Source organism: Cyanistes caeruleus, chromosome 10, assembly GCF_971803275.1.
Source record: "Cyanistes caeruleus chromosome 10, bCyaCae1.hap1.1, whole genome shotgun sequence".
NCBI classification, from domain to species: domain Eukaryota; kingdom Metazoa; phylum Chordata; class Aves; order Passeriformes; family Paridae; genus Cyanistes; species Cyanistes caeruleus.
Window position 1 is genome coordinate 9,174,095 of NC_141710.1, and position 19,683 is coordinate 9,193,777.

The 19,683-nt window shown below is 38.0% G+C and overlaps 1 protein-coding gene across 1 annotated transcript in view; it reads right to left on the reverse strand.

Moving 5' to 3' along the window:
• LOC111933541 (uncharacterized) overlaps window positions 1-19,683 on the reverse strand; it is a 234,127-nt gene that overhangs the window by 102,211 nt on the left and 112,233 nt on the right. Inside the window, exon 16 of the mRNA XM_086844843.1 lies at window positions 7,651-7,817. The gene's annotated coding sequence lies outside the window, so the exon portion shown is untranslated. The remainder of the gene's footprint in view (window positions 1-7,650; window positions 7,818-19,683) is intronic.

Below are 19,683 nucleotides of genomic sequence, written 5' to 3' on the forward strand. Positions count from 1 at the left end.
GCATAACCAATTCAGAAAATATCAGACCCATAACTATACAATGTGAAATGTAGTGTTGATAAGATAAATTTTAATTAGAATTTAAAGCTCATTTTTCAGTCACTCTACAAGACAAATTTTCATCTTTAGTCACCTAGTATTGAAAATTAAAGATTTGCTGTACTGTATGCTGTATTTAATCGGTCAAGCACAATGAAATCACAAATGTAGATAATAAGAGAGAATCCTTTATTCAGTGACTAAAAAAAAAAAATCAAATTTAGGAAAGACTACATACAGAGCAGAGCTGGTTGGAAAGCTTTCATTAAAACAGGTGTCTGTCCTATTCTCCTTCCTGATTCCCTCACAGGCCTCTCAGCAAATTAGAAAAACACTAGAGAAAAAGCTGTTTATAAAAAGTTATCTAAAGAAAATTATATCATTTGAAATTATACAAATTTTTATTTTCCAGTCAAAACTACTTGAATGGAAAAAGACACTACTATTTGTTCTAAAAAAAAAATTAAAGTAAAATGGTTCTTAATCAAGTCCCTTGGACCACTTCAAGTCCATTCTTCTCTACATGTGGAGTAAATAAGGACACTTATGCTATTTATTGAGGACCATTTGAGAGTCTGGGTTTTTTTGCCACTTAACATATACCTGTATCTCACTTTTTCGATGAATCTTATTAAATTATGCTTTAAATGTGCATTCCCATGAATAAATTTCTTACAAAATTTAAAGATTTAAGAAAATGAACCATTTAAGATGAAATGCATACCAATTACGAATATAATCTGTTTGTACATTTCAGACTCAAGCTCAATTTTATTTTTGATCAGAAGGTTTTCTAACCTTGTCACTGACAAACTTCAATGATGTGTCTGCTCATAAGGTGAAATCACATTGAAACAATGGCTCCTAAAACCCATAAATAGCCCAAGTACATCAAAACAAACTGAAAATTTTGCTTATTTGAAGATTTTGGTTTTGCATTTTAATATAATAATTATAGCAGAATCAAAGTTTTACAGTGTCAAAAACAGGAACTAGAAAAGCAATTGCTGAAGAGCCTGTTGTGACTTGGGATGAAGTGACCTTAGGAAATGTCATCTGGGAAATGTGATAGTTTAGCCCTATAGAAACAGTCTGAGAAACTCAAAAATCAGAATGTTCACAACATGAAAGGAAGCCTTTACCTCCTTTTTTGCCCTTTCCATTTAACTGTAATGTAAATTAGTGGGAAAACCACTATTTTCATTCTTTCCTTTTTGGTTACAAATTATATTATTAGGGTTTTTTCCACACATTTCCCCATTCCTCAGTTCATACCATACCACCTCTTCTTGAATCTTGGTATAAAAAGTGGAAATAAGAATGAGAAAGGAACTAGACAAGTGAAAAAAAACCTCTTCCCTAATGAATATCCAATGCTTTCTTAGTTAGAAAAAGTTTTTAAAAGGGAATAAAGTTTTGTATCCAAAAAAAATCCAGTTAGTGGGAAGGGAATCTTGCAGCTATGGCAAGTTTTATATCAGTGTTTCAAAGCATTCAAAAGTATTTTTCCTACCAAAAAAACCAAAACAAAACACACAAACAAAAAACCAACAACAAACAAAACAAAATTAAAAAAACCACACAAACATATCTGTGCCCTGGCTCTCATAGTTGGGTTTGGCACTTCAGAGTCTTCTAGGAAATGCTAATTGTAGGGATGCTACATTTACATCTGCACTTGCCTTTTGGAACAGCTCCCAGCTGCTTCAGTGAAGAGAACAAAACCCAGTTCCCAAATTCAGCCACTCAGTCTTGACATCTAAGGATAAAACACATTCACCTTTTATGAACTGGCACAAAGGTCATGCACTAGTTAAATTTCACTTTTCTCTGTTAGGATTTTTGCAAGGACTCTCCTGGGTCTTTCCATAGACATTTTCCTCTTCTTGAGTGAGTTCCTGTACATAACTCAAGCAACCAACAACTCACAGGAAGACCTCATTTGGTCTGATGATATCAGAGCATCGCTGACTCCTCTCTCTCAGACCAGTCTAGAGCTGCAATTTTGGATATAGTTCATAAATAATAAAAACACTCAAGCTGGCAAACCTTTGTGGCTTTGTGCATTGACTCCCATCTTTCTTTTCAATTTTCTTCCCTTCTGCAACTTTAAATGCCTGTGAGGGGGTTTTTGTTGAAGTGTGTCAGTGGCAAAATCAGGGCACCAGCTTGTTAAATAAACAATCAGCCCCCAAGCCATTCCAGAAAAAGGATGAGATGTCTCATACTTACATCTTTTGCAAGTTAAAATTTATTTAGCTTTTGAATCCCTCAAGGCAAGCATGCAATGTGTAAAGCAGAAGCCCATAAGAGAAACATTTTACCCCTATTTCTTACCAAGAAGGAACAAGGCTTTTAAAAACAGATCAGAAAGCCACACTTCATTAAACAACACCAGCCTTCCTTATCTAATAAACTTTCTCCTTTATTTTTCTATTGCATTCATTTGTAGCTGTTTTTAAAAGGTAGCTCAGCTTCCATACAAACTAGATATTAGGTGGCAAATAACTCTCAATGTTGACACCATGAGAGAAACATCCAACCGGAAGGAAATAGCTCTCCCTGTTCTTATTTTTCTTTGGAGTCTAAGAAGGTGTAGCTCTTTTTCAAAATTACTCCAGGCTGTATAGTTAAAAGCAACTGGTTTGAAAGGGACACCAAAGAATTAGCAAAATTAATTCATTCTTGTTTGTTAAAACATCTAGGATCTCACACATGCTAAAGGTTTCATTTGTCAATATCTAGATACATGCAAAGATATAAAGGATGTTAATTTTCCATGTCAAGGCAAAGATTTTCAGAAGGATGCAAAGAAATGTGACACCAGAAACCTCTCTCTCTTTCAGATTTGGTTGAAGAAAATGACACCTTAATGGAATGGCTGGTTTAAGTTCACAAAGCTTGAAAACAGCTCTGGACCTGCTTCCAAACATTCATAGTTTCCCACTGGCATTAGAGATGAGTCTGAAGTTTTGTCGAGTTGAAGGGTATTCAGGATGGAATGATAAGAGAGAGGGTCAGCAATACACTGAGGTTCTAAATCTGAATATAGCTGCATTCAAAAGCACTTGGATCCTAACTGTGTATAAGAACTCCTTTTTAAATAAATCAAAGATAAGAAAGCCTACTGGACTCTCAGTCTAGTTGTAATGCATACATGGGATGAGGGGAATGAAAATATTTTATTACTGGAGGAAAATTAGGGCTCCCTAGTGAGTCCCAGAAGAATTAGCTGCAACTCTTACCATATTCAGTGGAAGTCAATGGTGACCCATCACAACTGGGGCCCAAGTATATTATCTTACAGTCAGGACACTAGTTTGTTTTCATTTTGCAGCAAATAAAACAAATTTCACCTTAGGTACATTTAAGTGTGCTTATAAAGCAACAGAGAACACAAGTGGTTCTATAATAAAAGAAAGCCACATGTATAATTTCATACCTTTTGTTTATTAAAGAACAGCAAACTTTTCCAGAGGTTTCCCCAGTGTCTCTTGTGACCACTGACTGCCTCTATACTGCATTATTTTGTGAAAAATAGAAAGAAACTTTATAAAAAGTTCACCACAATTTGTTACTGCTCAGCAGGAACATAATCTGGACTTCTTGCAGTGCTGTAACCCAATTTATTTCCCTGTCAGACTACTTGATGGATGTATCTATAGAGTTCTCAAACAGGAGATAAAACTTTTTACCACTGAAGGCAGTACTTTCCCTTTGATTTGCCATCCAGGGGTTCAACCATCACCAGCCCACCAGGGCTTCACTAATTTAGCTCTCAATTTTTTGAACAACATTTTTTTCATTTTTTTCATTAGAATTTAAGCAGAAATAAAATACAAAAATTTCCATAGGTGAAAAGTCTCTGGAATTTGCAGTCTGAGCAGTATATTATTCCTTCATTTTAACTCACAGCAATGCTGACCTTAAATACAGCCAAAGAATGAGTATTTAAACCAGCTGCACTGAGGCTGAGTGAGATGTAGGAGCCTGAAAAAGCAATAGACACATGCACTCAAAGTTTTGCTAATATATTCCCCTTTATAATAGTACTAAAAATACTTTGCTCTCAATGCTGTCTTTATCAAAATTTGAAAGGTACACCCATACCTACACATGAATGGGGATTCCCCTCTGAAAATGTATTAAGGCATTTTAATAACAATAGGTTTATGATTATCCTCACTTGTGCCAAATTTCTGTTTTTCTAAGTTTAAAGGCAGGTAATAACACACTGAGTAATGAAATTATGCTATTATTTAAAACAGTATTTCCAATTTGTGTGGCAAATAATTCAACCTTTTCAATTTATAAAACTGAAATTTTAGAATGGAATTTTCAAGAAAATTCACAATAGATTGAATAAGTTTTGATGACCAACTTGTTCCAAGGGAACTACAGCTAAAGGCAACAGAACCTAACAAAGATGGAGGACAAATACCTGGATACACATATCTCATACCCAAGGTGTATATGATGATTATTAGCCACCATTCTAACACCGAACAATGAGCAGACTTAAGAGCCAAGCATTCTACATGAAAGACAAGAAAGAGCAAAAATTCCTGCGAGTTTAGGGCCCAGCAACACAGACAGCCCAGAGCACAGAAATTAAACTGACTTTGCCATCAATACATTGAATAGGAAAGACTCTTAAGTGATTGCAAACAGGACTAAATGCAGAGAACCGCGTGAAGAGCAAAGCAAGCTCATAGCACACTAATTTTTAGAAGTCCACCTCAAATTTAACTACTGCCCCGAGCTTTCTTCAATAACATACACTGACTTTTAAAATCAGTACTTTTTCTTCTTCATGAAATCAAGCCTTTTTCCCAAGGATGCAGATATTCACTTAAGGCTGGAGAAAAGAAAATCAGCCTTTGGTAGGAGTCTGAAAGCCAGGATAAAATTGCCTATCACTGTGTTCTGCTCCTCTTCCCCTAATCCCTTTTAGCAGTCCAATGTCAATATTCAAACTAAATGCAGCCCAAACTCCAGAGATATTTTTTTTTTTTTTAACATCTAAGAAAATGGAAAGCAACCATGCCTTTGTCAGATCTGCATCTAATCTTCTAAATCTAAGAAAACATAACCCATAGCTTTACAGATTATTCTACACCAGTTGGAATTAATTCATAATGAGTCTTTGCAGTCCAGGGTTTTTCACTGAGGGTTAGATCAGACACCACCTTTCCACTCTTTTGGATCAGTTGTTATAATGAGACATTTGCAAATATCTTTGTGAAAAGTATGAATCAGGCAATGGCTAATAAAAGAGAACCTCATCAAGACACTATTTCCTCAACAACCAAGTAACTACTGCTTTCTGGGAACTATTGCAGAAACTAAAGTTATACATAGTACATTCAGAAGCCAAGATTCAAGTTCAAAAATAATCATCTGTGTTAGAAAAACACTTATTACAGAAAAAACATATTTACTCAAATTCTCAGAAAATACATGCTTTATGCAGATAATATCCTGAAAAATGTGCAGCAGATGCTCTGATTTCCTTACCAAAGTCACAGCTTTCCAGAAGTGGAGCTTTAGCTATGCAAGTAAATATTATTCAGGCTTTATGACGATATTTGAGTGTATCAAACAGTATATCTGAACATGCATATAAGGTTTTTGTTCCTCTTGTTCCCAAAAAATAAAGAGTTCACTGTTTTCCTATATAAATACACATAAATACACTATTTGCTTCTCCATGGGAATATACCAATACAGAAACCGCCATATCAAAAGCTGGATAATCTTCCAAACTTCTCATCCAGAGTCAGAAATAACACTGAGAAGATGGTTAGGTCACCAGATTCATTGCATTAGAGATGATATTGCAGAATTGGAAAAACCTTGAATCAATTTAAGTGGCTCAATATAGTTTGACCAGCATCAAGACTGAAAAAGACTATGAAAAGACTGGAGTTGCAGAAAAGATGATAGAATTGATTAAGGTATTAAGAGTCAAGATTTCTCTCTTGTAACACCCTATGGGAAAATTTACTTAAAAGGGGAAAAAAAAAAAATGAGATGGCAATTTCTCAGTTTTCTAGTGTTGGCTAAATTAGGTATGTATAACCTTTTTGTCTGCCTATAGCACCTCCATTCCCCTAAAGCAGCCCTCTTTTAGTCATTTGTCTTCCACACCTACTGAAGGCTCCCACTTCTAGAAATTCAAACTGGCTCTTAGTTCCCCATCTTCCTCCAAAAGATACTTCTCTAAGGAAATCACCTCATAGCAGAAATTGCACCTTACTATTTTCCCTCTTCATTACTTATGTCTTAAACCTGAATCTCCTTAAGCTCCCCTCATTTCAGAGGGGATTAAGTGTAGTACAAAGTGTTTGTCCTGCATGAATCAGGACTACAAGACATCTTTTCATTCCAGGATTGTGCTATTTCAGAAAGGAAAAACTGCATTAAGAGGAAAACTAAAATATTTCAATATTTTAGTTCAAATGTTGACAAGTATTCACTTTGAAACTATTAAGTATATCTACAGCGCTATAAAAACAGTACTTGCTACCAAAAAATATTATAAAATCCTATAAATTATTTCAAGATTAAAGTTTGCTTCAAGTTTTCATAAGCATCTGTGAAATTCCAGTCAATCTAACAGATAAAGCTAGAAGTTCTACTTCCACACTTATTTCAAAAGCCAACAATTAACAAAAAGCTCTTACAGTTTTATTGTAGTAAATTTGAAATGCCTGCAAAAGCAGGTTTCTGATTGTAAATACAGATTACATTAAGCAGTTCAATATACATCAATATACATGACATTTAATCTTTCTCACATGACGAGTCCTATTCAAAAATTTAACAGGTTTAACACTTAACATGGTTATTTCACAATCCATGCCAAAATCATATTCATGCTGTTGCAATGCCAACATCTATTGTAAGAAAAAGCTACATCACAGATTACTCTAACAGCAGGATTTTACAATAGACAAACATGGGAGTAATTTATAGCATTTGTTGCTATTAAAAAACAAATAAACATTTATAGTCTTGCTAATTAACTTTACTATTGAATTAGTAGTATTCCTCACTCTTCTTAATTAGAAGAAATATCACAAGTATGGCATTAAAGTCAAACCCTTTAGTGCAGCAAAGGCTGACACATTTTAGAACCTCTCTCACCCTCTAAAGCATATGGAGCTTTTGGAGCTACATGTGCTTGGTTCAGTACTGACACCTCCACTAGGCAGGAACATGTCACAGAGCAGTTTAAGGAGGAAATGTCAGAAATAAATTGCCATGGCTTGAGCACAAAATCTAAGAACAGCTGCTTCACCCATAATCAAGCAAGTCCCTCCTGGTCCAAGGCAAGGAAGTGAAAACACCTAAATACAGAGCACATTGTCCCAGCACATCTGTCCATGGAAGTGGAAATTCAGCTTGGCTATGACTACATCTCCATCAGCTGTCACAAAGTCCATGAAGCATTTACACTGTGCATCAATAAACGTTTTACTGTTTCGTGGATTTTTTTACCTTGTCTTGCTGCTGCCAATCCCAGTAGTACTCTGTCGCAAATCTAAGGACACATCCAGGTTGTTCTCGTGAGAAAAACACAACAAAGCAACAAGTATATCATCTTACCTTTACTGAAGTTAACAGCCACCTCAGGATTGAGCTTGAGTGAAAGCAGAAAAGCCTCTGACAGCAGAATCACAGATACACATTGAATGATTATTTTTCTTCGTCTTGGGAAACAATATTCTCAAATATTCAAAGGTCTGGGCTGTGCTCAAAGGGCAGCAAACGACCTGTCAAAAGACAGAGCAGCATGGTCAAACTCCGTTCCCCATGCCCCTTTGAGGGAGGGTTCCTCAACTTCCTAAATTCCCTCATAAATGCCAGCTCAGTCAGTTGGTGAGAAAGAATAAATTCTGCTTTGCTTTTTTCTGGACACACTTATTGTCTTCACATCTTGAATGACAGAACAGAGTTATTAATCAAAACTATTATTTATCTCAATTATATAGCAGCAAGAATTTGTTACAATGCCTTGTCAAATGTCTGCACACTGCGGGCAATATTCAAAGTTTGACATAAAAGTTAATTTATAATACTAACCAAACCAGTTTCTATTACAGCCATGAAACATTGGCTTATAACCTTATCTTTCTGGAGTCAGATGTTGAGGTGCAAATCCCCGCATCCTATATTTTACTTTTAATTTCATGATTTTGAAGTGATACAGTGGATTTCCTCTATGTAAACAACATTTCTGCTGTGCTGAAAGTCAGAATGAGATTCTACCAAAGAGAAGTACAAATACCAGTGCTTATTGTGTCATAAAAACATTCCAGGACTAGATAGCATTTTCTTTAATTTAATTTAAGCAATACAATTTTTCTCATTCACAAGTAACATGATTTCTGTCAGCCTACCTACCAACATTTTTCAAACTATCAGTGCCACTCAATATTTCCAAGCTTTTTTTTTTTTGATGGGAAAAACAATTACTACCAGCTTGCCAAGCACATGATTCTGTAAGTACCATTTCACGAGCACTGAAGGCCATGAGATTCAGGACCTTGAAGCTGACTTCTTGCTTGCTCTTTTCTACATCTTCAGTATCATGCCTTGGAGAAGGATATTGTATTAAAGCTCTAACATTAAAGTTTGATCTATTTAGTTTGGATATAATGGTTCTAGGAAGAACACCATAAGTTTGGATGGCTGAAGTGAGAGCTCAGACCTTGCAGGAGCTATGAACATATGGATTATGTGCTTCAGAACTCTATCTGTACTCATATTACTGAAGCCCTTCCTTGTAAATGTTGACAGAAATTTTAATGTTTGCTTCTGAATCAGGCAAAGACACTGCTCTGATAAAAAAAACATACATGGCTTTGAAAATCTGATTGCACATGAGCATATTTTTATGCTCATCTTGAAAAACTTAAAGTATTTAATATATTAAGTTTTCCAGTGGTTTGACTGCCACTCATACCTCATATTATGAAAGGACACACACCACTGCACTACTACCACATTAGACAGCATAATGCTCAGAGAAACAAATTGAGCAACTCACCCTGAGCATGTTTATGAACTATGCGTGGTTATAAGTCTATGCAACTAATCTAGTATTTGCTGCATTGCTACTGATTTGCTCAAGTGTGAATAAATCAAGAGTCCCATCCACGGACTGGAAGATTAACAAACAAATATTCCACAGACCACAAGACAAAGCAAATTTAGAATTCCTTATAGTGTCCAGCTTTACATTTCTACAGATGTTGACCCAGACTAGCTGCAACGGTGATGAACCCTTTAACTATGGCTAACAAACCAGAGGCAAATAGGTGACAGTACAAGTGATACAAACATTCAGAATACCCAGACACACGGAGCTGGCACCACTTGTTCCTTCCAGGAGATGGTATTCAATGCAAATCTATGCATTAGTTATGAGGTGCTTTAATTTCAATAATAAACATTCTGTGATTGATGAATTTTTCCCAGCTGTTGTCTATATAGCTGTTTAATTAGAGCATGCTGGCAGAGGCTTTTAATCCTTCATTGAGTTGCCAACTCCATGGCATTCCACTTTCTGCAGGGCAGGGTGACAGTTGGTAGAGGGACTTGGGCGGCTGGTCAGGGCACCTGACATTTGGCAAAGGATCAACACATTAGAGGACAAGCCAAATTCCATCAGCTTCCTAAAAATACTATCAGGCTGACAAACAAAGTGCCTTAATTGCCAGTGCTACTGTCTTTGATGGACATGGGATCTAAAAGCACAGGAGTGTCTACTTCACGTTACTGTTCCTAGAGAAGAGCAGTGCGAGCCAACCGTAAGGACCAGGAAGGAAGCAAAATCAGCTGCCCTTGGAAAAAAAAGCAAACCTTACAAAAGCTCTGGCATTTGCTTTAAGTATTTGACCTCCTAAATCCATATGATTCCCTTACTGGAATACTCCAACAGGGAAAGGGAATCCCTGGTTTAGGTATCATGTGACATATGTCTAATCAGGGCCTTAGAGGCAGAGATTCCCAAATGGGTACAAAACAGGGGGAGCCCACGCTACTCCCTCACTGAAGCCTTGAAGGCCTGCCTCAAGGAATGACATCCAGAGGCCAGCAGGATGCTTATTTTTATCCACCCACTGCATCACAAATGGCAACAGAACTGCCAGTTGTGAAAACAGCTCCTGCACCACACATATCTGTCCATGAAAAGCTGAGATTTCCAAACTTACTCCACACATGCCATCAGTTTTTAGATGCTGTCAAGTTCAGTAATATTCACAATGGTGTCTTACAGACAAAAGCAATTTACTAACAATTCCCTAAGCCAACTAGGTATTTAGGATACTGACCTAAAACAGACAAGAGTTAGAAAGCTTCCTATTCTTAACCTTGGTTTTGTTTCATAGGGGCTGTTACAGATCAGACTTTTTACAGTACTAAGAGGTTCAGAATTCAGTCATTAAACTGGATCCCTGGAATCAGTCAAAATTCATGTCACAAGCAAATAAAAACCCTTACTGTAGTATTCCAGCTGCAGGGAAAAGTTACCTTGCCAGCAGCATAACCTTTTATACTGAATGACAAGTTGTACTGAATGTACAAAATTATCTATGTGCAATTGCATTCATGTTGAATAGTTTATGAAAAATTAAAGTATATCTGCTTAAGAATAATTTATTATTTTTAACTCCTGGGCACTTAAATCTCAATTTGCCACTAAAATTTTTTGATCTCAACTACCAAACTCAATCTCAACTGCAAAATATATCCAAAAAGCTTTTTCCATTAGAAATTTTTCCATTTCCATTTTTCAACTCAATTAAAAGTGTTCATGATTTACTGCTTAATTACATCATGCCAATATACAGGAAGAAAATACCTGTTCAAAAGATGACTGTTTTGGCAAAGGAGATTTAAGCCTAGTACCAGAACTACCATCATGGGTCATGGTTCTTTGCATGTGGTAACTGCTTCTATACAATGAATTAAATGAAATATTAGTCTCACCAAACCATTTCACACTCAAGTACTTAGATGTTTTGTCCAAGACAGTGCCATAGCCCCCTTTTATAAAAGTAGCAAATGCAGATATGATATGGTTGTGAAAAGAGGCTTAGATTCTCTCTCTTCCTCCTTGCCTCACCCCTAAATCTAAAACAAGACAAAAAAGTTGCAATATTTGAGATTATTTTAAAGAAGGGGTTACATCAAAAAACAGTGGCTCAGCAGCCTAAAGGCAGCTAAAACAACACTGCATACTACTTAATTTCCTACTTATTTTTAACAGAGTTGCAAACCACAAAACTCATATCATAGGAAGAAAAGTCATGAAAGAGCCTGGCAAAAGTTGCAAAAACCAGCAGTGCCAAGTCTTACACCATCCAGTTCAGCAGCTCTGCTGGATGCTTTGCTTGCAGCAATTTTGCAAGCAGTGACATGGAACTTACCTTATCATTTGTCATAATACTTTTCTAAAAGACAAGTTATCAACTTCACAAGCCTAGGAGGGCTTCCCCTACATCTGTGTTACCTGGTAAACACTTTACTGAACTTACCAGAATGCTGAGAAGAAAGACAAGACAATTCTATAACCAAAGAAGACATGGCAAAGCTTTCCCTGCTTTTAGCAATAGTAGAATTCTTACACAAAGCCACTTAGCATTTCATACCTGAGTATGAGTTGTACATGAAGGCAGGGTCTGACCCTCTAAACAGTTATTACAGAAGTTTAATGTCTGATTGGTATACTTTGTCTGCATACTTCATGCTCTTATTTCTCACCTGAGAAAAAAGGAAAATACAAGGAGAGAACAGACAGCTGGAAGAAAAAAATAAAACCCCACAGAAGGAAAAAGAAGGGGTTCATTTATTTGCTGAGAGTTGGTTGATCCTGTGGAGGCAGCAGCAACCAGTTTCCTTGGCACCAGGTATCCATTACAATACAAAGTGTAACAAAGGAAACCTGTGAGTAGTGTTGCACATGCCCCACAGTTTTTCCATTAAGATCACAGGCTACTTGGAGTTCATTCTTCTGATTCTCATATTGTCCTACTCATCATTTAATACACACCAGTATCTTCAGGGTATAATCAGTCATATGTTACTGTTTTTCCACTTTCTCCTATATAAACTAAGAGGTTATATAAATCTCATCATTCTCTTAAATTACATAGTAGACACTATACCATATTTAAATTGAGCCTTAATACTAAAGAAATCATCACTTCAGAATATAAAACTAAAATTCTATACTAGATAGACAGTTCAAAACATCATCACACTTCATACTACCTCTGCTGCTCTTCAACTCCATAACCATAGGTTTTTTTAACTCCCACAGTAAGTTATAGGGTGATGATTATTCAGTAGATTTTGAAACAATATCTCCCATGTCCCCTCTCTTGCCTTTGAAATCTGATACCTCTCTAGAAACAATTGGTTTTGTCAGAATATCAAATCTTCTGCATCAGCCAGTAAATGGGTGAATGTAAAGCTTCTCTAATAATCATTGCTATGTGTCTTGATGCTCTATTTTTCCAGCTAAAGCAGCATGTAAGTTTTCAATTGTGCCAGATGTCAAAGAAGCCCCCCACCCCAGAGATCAAGTTACTGCTGTGTGCCACCAGCTCCAGGACAGCACCTTCCCACACCACCTTCTTACCCCACTGGCCACTGCCCCTCACCTTGCCTGGGCTGGAGCTGTGAGCTGCAGAGACACCAGCTTTCCCCAGGATAGGAGTTCTCATGCCAATTAGGGCTATTTTGTCACCCTGCTCCATAGCATAAGCCAGAATTGTGTTACTTGCCACATACTGATGAAATGCACATAACGCCTCATATCTCCTTATTTCATATCCTCACTACTCACCTAAGACCAAGCTCATGCTGATGAAAAAAATAGAAGGAAAAAAGTCCAAGTATGCTATGCAACACTACAGAATGGTTAGGTCTTGACATCAGCTTCACAGATAAGTAGAGGGATAACACATGCAGAAACCACTTTTGTGTTGTTTTAATTTTTTATGTTTATCAAGAAATTAAATCAAGGCTCCAATAATTTAATCTTTAATGTCATCAGGCCTTTGCTTAGCCAGTAGATTTGTGTCCATTGACATGTGAACTTTCTCCTCACAAAGCACAGGACTTTGGCACTGCATAAAATTTGCAGAGAAGTTCAGAAAAAAAAAAAAACCACAAGAACAAAGAAACCCCAAACCAACAGAAAAAGCCAGTCTTCTTCTACATCTCCTGTAACACACCAGGGACTGGAGGCAGCGCTTTAGAAAGTCTTTGCACAGTAGCCATTGACAAGCAGAGCTGAAGCTCGTTTTGGTGCTCTGACCTGGCCTTGTTCTTTTTCCTCCTCATTCCTAGCAGAATTATCCACAATTTGCTGTTTCCCAGCACAATTCACCATATTTGTTTGCCAGGCTCAGATGACAGAAGATGTTCATCCATCTCAGAGCCCAGACAGCCAGGTTTTCAGAGGAAATCCCATGGGACTGTCAGGACAGCTGTTCCCTCAAGAAGTACCCTTCTGTTTTCAGTTTCCTTTCCTCTTTCAGAGTCAGACAGGAAATATCTAATAACAATCCCAAATTCTAAAGTCCCAAAGGAACGTAAAACAGCCTCTAAGGCAAAATTTATTAACAATCTGATCTAAACATCCACAAATTCAGAAACACCTTAATAACATTTGCAAGGAAATTAATTTCAGACTTAAAGGTAGAGTTTGCACCAGCACAAGATTCAGAAGAAATGCCTTAATGAAAGCAACTACTTTTCAAATACCAAAAAACAAAAATTCAAGGCCAAAACAAAAGCATGAGTTGATCCACTGAGATTTAAGCACACCAAGACACCATGTGAAATCACAATTCATATTTTTAACACCTTGAGACTGACTCCAACCTTCAATGCTGGACAAAGAGGGTGAGAGAAATTGTTTTCAGTCACACTTGTGAAAGACTCCACAGATTTCAAGTGGCTTCCACATGTACAATGCAGCCCTTCCTCCCCTGGGCCAAGAACCTGCTCCAGTTACTATATTAGGTATCACTCTCCTGCCTATCATAGAACTTCGATGCTCTGACAAACAGTACTCACTCAACACACAGATAACCACTTTGGCCCTAGATGCCCTCTTATATTCTCAGTTTAAAGGAACCCTCTCTCTTCCCATTGACATTATTTAAAATTGCTGAGCAATTATTTAAAATCTATGACAAAATCACCAGTAAACATGTGTAAAGAAAGGCAGCAGCAAAGAGACAGTCAGCATATAAATCTCAATTCCTTTTGGTTCAATGGAGTTGCTTCATACTTAAAACAGTGCAAATGAAAACTGAATATACTGCTCCAAAATTATCATTAGGTGGCTATTTCTATTAGTCTCTATTTTCTCCAGAATAAAGAAGTATATTATTTTGAATTGTTTCTATACATAAATATTCTTTCCAGAATCAAAATATTTTTTTCTCTAAGAAGCCATTATTATAATTTTTACTTAATTGAGATTTTCAAACTCATAGCTTCTAATACTATCTTAAACTACCTAAAAAGAAAAAAGCTACCAGATTTTCTTGATGGAACAGAAACATTCTACTGAAAATATGATGACAGCATCTAAAGATATCATAGTAAAAAGGAAAAAAATGGAACATAGAAACAAAAATCAGCAAGAAAGAAAGCAACAGTTACTTCTCACAATTCTCTGTAATAATAGAGCTTCAGTTCTAACCACTACTAAGTGGGGATTCATGCTGCACAAACTGGCAAAGTTGACACCCAAACATTCACCATGTTACAGAAAACCATTAGCATGCTGACTTGCATGCACATGTCAAAGACTTGCAAAAAAATATTGTTCTCCTGCTGGAAGGAAGTGATAACTCAAAAGCTAAAAATACAAATATCTTCTATTTAATATAAGGAGTTTATGCAGGTTTATTAAAAAACAAAGAAGAAATCAGCAATCAGAGCATTTACACAAACCCCTATGCTCACATGCCTGTATACAGCCTTTTTTAGTACCTTTTTTTCCCCCCATAACTTCCCCCCACACTAGCCCCCCTTGTTATATCTGGTCTGAACTGTATGCTTTCACCCATGCCATGTAAGATACCAAGGCCACAAGCCAAATTCCACTCTCAGTTACACAGATTCCACCTTTAACGTCAGAAGGCTTGCACCAGTGTAAACCAATAATAGATTTTGGCTGCCCTTGTAGACCAAATTTTGGCAGGTGGACGGAACACGATTGGAAAGTTGCATTTATTTACCTCAGGAAACTGGAATTCACATCCAGCTCAAAAGAGATTTGAAAGTTTTATGGCCCAAAAAAGCTAATCTCTAACAGAATTCCCCACAGGCTAAGATCAGTATAAAGGAGACTTCTTGCACAATTCATTTTTATGCCCTTAATTCCTGTTTAGAAGAGGCCCAGGAACAAACAAGCAGGATACTGTAGAGCGGAGGCAAGGTGTAATTGTAGCAAAGGCACAGGGGTAGGACTTGGAACCAGCATTACATATTGTCAGCCTGGCTGCTTGTGAAGGGTTGCCATTCCCCTGTGGCTTCCGAGAACACTGAATTACAGATACAATAGCAGGGGAAGGAAAGGGAGGTAAAAATAAAGTGCCCTTTGAGATTTTTTAATAAGCCTAACAAAGAAATCATGCAACTTGAGAAGATGTAAATCACTTCTGAGCTGAAAAGCTTGTTATTTATGCAATATAGACAGCTATTTCAAAATTGCCATGGAAGTCATTAGGAATACAGTTTTTAATTCAGCAACAAATACAATATACGATGTATATAAATAAAATGGATAAAATTGGAGTGAAGACAGATTTTCAATGTCAACACACCATTAAATTGCAAGTAACAGTCAAGCCCTATATTATCATTAGGAGGTGGGCTGCTTCTTCAAATTAGTACTCCTGGGAAAGGAAATAACACATATTCAAAAAAGAAGCTGCTGGCCAGAGCACCCTAATGGTTTAAGATCAACCAAGGGAGGATCACTGCAGTGCGGCAGAGTTGCAGCAGGAACATAATGTTACCTTACCAAAACAGATATTTAATACTTGGTAGCCCTACAAAAAAATGTATATATTAGGCAGAAGAAGAAATGAGCCTGTATTTTAGGGAACAAGCAGCAGAGCAGAGGAAGATACCTGCAGGACAGCAACACAGTAGATGTGGCTGAAAGGAATGTGTGGAATTAATAAAAGCACTTCAAAGCTTTGCTTTGAGATGTAACTGGCAGATATGCTACCCACAGAATTTTAGTGCAGGGACTCATTTAAATAAAGAGCTAATTAGTAGCACTGGGATGGTGACTGTCACCCACTAAGAGAAGGACTGATTCAATGTCCAAGTCAAAAGATTCATGTGGATTATGCAGCTTCAACTCTACCGAGAAGGATGGTGTGAAGTTCAGAGGAACTTGTGTGAGACACTTCCTTCGCACTGGATAAGATCTGGAGGCAGATTTGCTTGGCAAGGTTTTGCACCAAGTCATTTAGCTCCTCCGCATCAGGGAACCTTGGTGCACTAAGAGCTGTTTCAACAAGTGATCACAATGGAGCTTTTGAGTTTATTTCCATAATATTTAGGAAGCTCCCATAGCTTCAAGCCACACAGCTTACTAGACCCAGGCAAACATGAACACTTGACAGCAGAACCAAGCCAAGGAGTTTAGCTGGGATCAACAAGTTGTTAGAGCTGACTACACACATTTGGAAAAAATATTACATAAAGTGATATGTATCTAAGGTCACTGTGGGAGCCAGGAAGCAGTGCCAAGACATTCTTGCAGGCTTCTCCCTTCCTTGGCTTGCCCTCATTCATGGACAGAGAGCCCAGCCCAAGCCAGGGCTCAGTGGAAGCTTCTGCTGGCTTTACCCACTTCTGATGACTATTGGGTCATGTTGCAGAGTCACCTATATTTAGATGAACAGGTGGGCAGAAACATTTGCAATTTAATCAAGTTAACACTTTATATTTCTTCATGGTTTCCATACTCTGATTAGCTCTCTGCTGCAAACTAGGGAATGGGCTTCTCCAGCTTGTTAGAAGTTACAAATGCTACAAACACTGACATTTTTCTTCTCTTTACATGTTGCAGTGCACAAGTCAGAAAAGCTGTGACTTTTCTAACATCCCACATGAAGATTTAACATTGAAAAATGCCCGAAGCTCATGTTAAAATTGACAGAGTAGATGAAAATTTAGCATTACTTTTATATAGAGAATTTATGTGTCAATGTTATACTAAACACTGCCATTTTCCCACTTCCTGCCAGGAATTCTATGGGATTACAAGAAGTTCATAGAATGGTTTGGGTTGGAAGGGTCAAAGATCAGCTAGTTCCAAACCCCTTGCTAATGGAAGGGTCACTTTGCAATAGACCAAGCTGTTCAAAACACCAACCAACCTGGCCTTGAACACTTCAAGGGATGGGCCATCCACAGCTTCTCTGGGTAACTTGTGCCAGTGTCTCTATCTTCACAGTAAAGGATTTCTAGCTAATATCTAACCTAAATCTACCCTCTGTCAGCTTAAGACCATTAGACCTTGTCCTGTCACTACATGGCTGTAGGAAAAGTCCCTTTCCAGCTCTCTTGGAAGCCATTTCAGATACTGGAAGGTCCTCTAAGTTCTCCTAGAGCCTCACCTTCTCCAGGCTGAACCATTTCAACTCCCCCAGCCTGCCTTCATAGGAGATGTGCTCCAGCCCTTTGAGCACCTTCCTGGTCATCCTCTGGACCCACTCTAACAGGTCCCCATCCTTCTTACCCATCTTCTCCCCACCACAGCTAGATGCAGAACTCCAGGTTGTGGCTCCCAAGACAAGAGCAACAGAATCCCCTCCCCCCATCTGCTGGTTACACTGTTTTCGATGAAGCCCAGGATGCTGTTGAGTTTCTGGGCTGCAAGGCACACTGCCAGGTCAGCTTCACTTTCTCATCAATCAACACCCTCAAGTTCTTCCCTCAGGGCTGCTCTCAATCCACATTCTACCCAGCCTCTATGTGTACTTGGGACTGCCTCCACCCAGGTGCCAGACCTTGCTCTGTGCCTTGTTAAACTTCAGGAGGTTTTCACAGACTCACCACTCAAACCTAAGTCCCTCTGGATGGAATTCCCCCCTTCCAGTGTGTTGATCTCTAGAAATTTGTGTTCAGTTCTTAGAAGCAAAGACACCATGTCCTGTAATGGAGGTCTCAAGAAAGCCTGGAGAGCTCTTTTTGGCCTCCCCACTCCCTGTACATGGAGATATGCCCCAGAGACTCTCCCCACAGCACAGGAAGAATCAGAGCAACATCCCTCAATATATTATGTCACCAGGCTGGCAGAGGCCCAGGACTCTCCATCCCCAGGCTGCCAGCATGACACCTTTAACTAGCAGAGCTCCTACAACCCACACATCTCAGAAGCCCAGAGCCAGACAGTACAGCCAGAGAGTGACAGTCACATCTCACCTGAGTGCATGACAACAGACCCACTGGGCAGGCTCTGTGCATCACCCTGGGCCAGGTCCTGGTTTCTGTTAGTGCAGTCCAGCCCTTGCGGTAAGAATTTACCTCATCATAATTATTGGAACAGATAAATAGAGAAATTAAACTGGAGTAGCCTTTTCAATTAAACCAGTGAGACACCCTACTCCCTTAAGGCACACTGGTTATTTCTATTTCTATAGAAATCAGAATAAGCTTTCTGGTCTTGGGATTTTTTTTATGCCAATCTCAGATTCACCACAGTAAGTCACTTACAAGGGTATCAAAGCCCACATATGCCCTGTGGGAACCCCAGAGTCTAACTGATGACTACTAGCATTTTCCCTGTGTTTTAACAATCTAAGACATTTGATCATCATGAAGTGTTGATAGAAAACCACAAGTGACAGTCTCCATTTTCACTAATGTTTTATGATAATTTAAAATAACATAGTGGTAGTAAATGTGTTCGCAAAATGACATGATGAGTGGGCAACTTTTCCCATCGCCCTGATGACAGGTAGGGTTAATGTCAGCAGTGTAAAGGATAATTAATCTTCTGTCAGTGCAGCTGCTTCACATAATTTTATCCTAATAGTGAATATCACATATCTTTGCCAAGTCAATTTAAAGGAGTAGAAACAGAATACTGCACTTAGATGTAGTTTACCATGATCACTTCCACCCTTACTGTAGTGAGTTCTCTAAACTCATTAATTTAAAGCTTTCTGGTGCTGTTTTGTTCCTATGAACGCCTGAATATATTTTTTAAATTCACTGCCTTGCCTCTAGTGACAGGAGCCTCCTCTGGGCCTTCTAATAAAAGACATGGCCTTTGGAACTCAGGGTAAATAATCTAAGTTTTCATTTGAAGTCTTTGCAGATACTTTTAAAGCAACATCCATGTGACATCCAGCTTGTTCACACACAGAGACAGGACCTTTATATATCTCCTACTCTTGCTGGAACATGGATGGACAGTAAAATAGCTAGTGAAACTGATTTCTAGCATGCAAATGAACAATCTCCAACTGCTCCCACCATCCAGATGGCACATTCCCCCTACAGGCAGAAAGTTGTTCCTTTGTAAACAACTCCATGAGAGGTAAAAGCCAGTCATCCTCTTTTTTATCATTCACTTTATAT